The sequence below is a fragment of the Tasmannia lanceolata genome, unplaced genomic scaffold (assembly GCF_043159265.1).
Source record: "Tasmannia lanceolata isolate RefF3 unplaced genomic scaffold, GAP_Taslan_0.1 ptg000006l, whole genome shotgun sequence".
In the NCBI taxonomy this organism is placed as follows: domain Eukaryota; kingdom Viridiplantae; phylum Streptophyta; class Magnoliopsida; order Canellales; family Winteraceae; genus Tasmannia; species Tasmannia lanceolata.
Window position 1 is genome coordinate 49,666,410 of NW_027518683.1, and position 3,858 is coordinate 49,670,267.

Genomic DNA, 3,858 nt, shown 5'->3' on the forward strand with positions numbered 1-3,858 from the left:
CATCCTCTTCTCGACGTGAGAGTACATCTGCTACTTTCTTTTCTTTTCCACTTTTACATTCTACCGTAAAATCATAACCAAACAACTTGGAGATCCACTGTTGTTGAACTGGGGTGCCGATACGCTGCTCTAACAAGTACTTGAGACTTTGTTGATCTGTTTTGATTTTAAATTTTTGTCCTAGCAAATATGGTCGCCACTTTTTTACTGCCGTCATCAATGCTAGTAGTTCCTTTTCATAGGTAGACAAGAATAGGGATTTTCCTTTCAAAGCATGGCTGAGGAAAGCGAGTGGTCAACCGTCCTGCATAAGAACCGCCCCTATTCCATTGCCTGCCGCATCACATTCAATGGTGAAGGGCTTGGAAAAATCAGGCAATGCTAAAACAGGAGGCTTGGCCATGGCATCCTTGAGGCTGTTGAATGCTTCCTGTGCCGCGTTCGTCCAATAGAATGAATTCTTTTTTAGGCGCTATCTTCCCATAATCTTTGATGAATTTGTGGTAATAGCCGGTTAAACCCAAAAATCAACGTTGGGATTTGATTGTTGAGGGCATTGGCCACTTCATCATGCTAGAAATCTTGGCAGGGTCAGCAGCCACACCCCTCTTAGAAATAATATGCCCAAGAAAATCAATGCTGTCACAACCGAACCTGCACTTGGAATCTTTTGCAAATAGCTGGTGGGTCCGTAATACTTCCAATGCAGTCCTTAGGGGATTCAAATGTTCAACTTTGTCCCTACTGTATATTAGTATGTCATCGAAAAATACCAAAATAAATTTACGTAAGAAGGGACGGAATACCTCGTTCATTAAGCCATGGAATGTAGATGGGGCATTAGTAAGACCAAATGGCATTACTAGGAATTCGTAGTGTCCCTCATGAGTTCGGAATGCTGTTTTTGGAATGTCCGGTGGATGCACTCTTATTTGGTGGTAACCTGAGCGGAGATCTAACTTTGAGAAAATCATGGCACCATGGAGTTCACGAGCAATTCATCCACCACCGGGATCGGGAATTTGTCTTTCACTGTCTCCTTGTTTAATGATCGATAGTCCACACAAATTCACCAACTTCCATCTGCCTTTCGTACCAATAGAACTGGTGATGAGAAAGGACTTTGACTAGGCCATACAATTCGGAGCATCTCCCTCACGATCCTTTCTATCTCACCTTTCTGGTAGTGTGGGTAGCGATAGGGCCTTACACTGATTGGTTGAGTTCCCTCAACAAGAGGAATTCGATGGTCTTGAGCGCGAGGAAGAGGTAACCCTTGTGGTTCACGGAACACATCCTTGAACTCGCCTAGGACGCTTTGCACTTGTGGATCCATGTCCGATTGAGGTTGGGCCCCGACTATATTGAAGAGTTGTACTAGAACACCCTTTTTATTTGACGATGTTGTCTTCCTTATCTCGTTCTCACCCATAACAGCCATGTTAGATGCTGATTCTCCTCGTAAGTTGACAGGCTTTCCATCTAGGACAAACTGCATAGAGAGGTGAGAGAAGTCCCACAAAATGGGGCCTAAAGTTCTCAACCAATGAGCCCCGAGTACCACATCACAACCACCCAACGTCAGTAGATAAAAGTCAGTGGTAATGGGTTGGTCTTGCAGTAATAATGTGACCCCATCGCATTTACCTTGACTGGCTAGCTTTTCCCCATTGGCCACGGTCACCTCAAATCGTCCACCAGGGAGAACAGACAATCCAATCTTCTTGGCTATTGCCGGATTGAGGAAGTTGTGGGTGCTACCAGAATCTATTAGCACCACAACTTTTTGTTTCTTTAGGTTACCTTGTAGCCGCATGGTTTGAGGAGTTGAGGCACCCGCAATGGCATGTACCGATATTTCTGGTGTCACCCCATGTTCTGCCTCATTGTTGACCTCAACCACATCAATCTCATTTTCTTCTTCCAATAGGTCATCTGTTTCTACCCCATCAAGGAGATAGAGTTGCCGCCTCTTGCATCGATGTCCCGGGGACTATTTGTCATCACAGTTGTAACACAATCCTCGATCACGACGCTCCTTCATCTGAGCTTGGGTGATTCGTTGAACAGGCAAAGTGGGCTTTTTGGCCACTACAATTCCAGAATTGGGGAAGGAATTGGGGCGACTCCATTCATTTCTGATTAGTCTGTGCCTGTAATTAATCTTCTCTTCTTGAATTCGTGCTAACCCAAAAGCTGCTGCCAAGGTTGTGGGTTTGAACATTTTTACATTGAGACGAATATCGTCCTTAAGACCACTTACGAAGCAGCTAATCATAAAGGATTATGTCAGCCCTTCAGTTCGATTGGCATACATTTCAAATCTTGTTTGATAATCTTCCACTGTGGTTTCTTGACGAAGTCTGGTGAAGGCTTCAACAGGATCGTCATACTCGGTCGGACCAAACCGGGTCTCGAGGGCCTTCGCAAAAGCATCCCAACTGGTTAATGATCCAGAATTTTCCAGGTATTTATACCAAGGAAGAGCTCTACCTTCCATGTGGAAAGAGGCAATTAACAATCGGTGCTGTGGTGGTGTATTATGATAGGTGAAAAATTGCTGAGCCCGGTATAACCACCCAGATGGGTCACTTCCATCGAACCTTGGGAAATCTAACCGTACTAACCTCGTTTGTATGCCTCCCACGGCGTCCGAATGTAAGTTGTTTGATTGCCGATTGACTGAGTGGTCATGTTATTAGCTAATCTTTATTGGCTAATCCTTATCCTGAGTGATAAGAATCCTACTCAACTCAATCCACTACTCTCAATACCCCTATTTTACCTCAACAGCCCTATTATTTCTCCTCTGTGATCTGCTCGTTACAATGTCAATGCATCAAATCCAGGACCAACAATGGAACAAGGTATTAATAAAAAGGGGAAAAAAAGAAAAAAGAAAAGAAATAAAAAACCCAACAAGGAAAATCAAAATCAAAATCCATTGACCAACCTGGCAGAAAGCTTGGTTGTGGAGTAAGAGATGGTTGTGTCCAGCAAGAGGCACGATGGGGTTGGCGTCGACCCAGTGAGAAGGACAAGAACGGATTTCCGGCGACATATGATGTGGTTGCACTTGGACGATAAATGGGGTTTGACATGAGAAAATCGAGGAAAACTATGATTAGACGTGAAGAGACCAGCAGTCGTTGGTAGAGGGAGGGGGAGGTGGTGATTAATAGGCGTTGAGACAAGAGAGTCGATGATCGATGGATGGAGGCAATGCTTGCTTAAAAGCATTTATGGAGAAATTGGAGGACTCTGGAAGCAGATCTAAGTGCTTCTCATCCATTATAAGATATATGTTGTTGATTTAAGATTCCAGGATATGGAGGTTTTCTCTATATCCTAAAATTTCCATTACAGAACTTGGTGACCAGTATATTGTAAACATATAATTTCAAAATGAAACCATCCTCTGTAAACATATAATTGCATTATTATTTTCTTCCCCTTGTAGTCGTTTCTTGTACTGGGTCAGTGTATTGTTTTTTTACTCGAATCAGAATGATCTATTTGTGTACACTACGAATGAGAGAAAATCGATTTTCATAACTCGGTGTATTATCCTGTGACAGGTCAATATGCCGAGAGAGCAGTCAAAGAGCCAGAGTCAATCCGAAGGAAAAAGAAAAGATCGATCTTCAGTGTTTAAGTAGCACTTCTTTGCAACGTCGTGGTCCAGTGAAGCAATTTGCAAACCAAAAGCTTCTTCTTCATTGTCAGCCACAAAATTTTCCTTCTCAGAAAAAGCAATTATGGGGACCTAATTCCTCGAGGTACCTTCTTCACACATTCTCCTTATATGAACCTAGAGTACAGTCCTAGGCATCAACTTCCGACCCCACCAACACAATA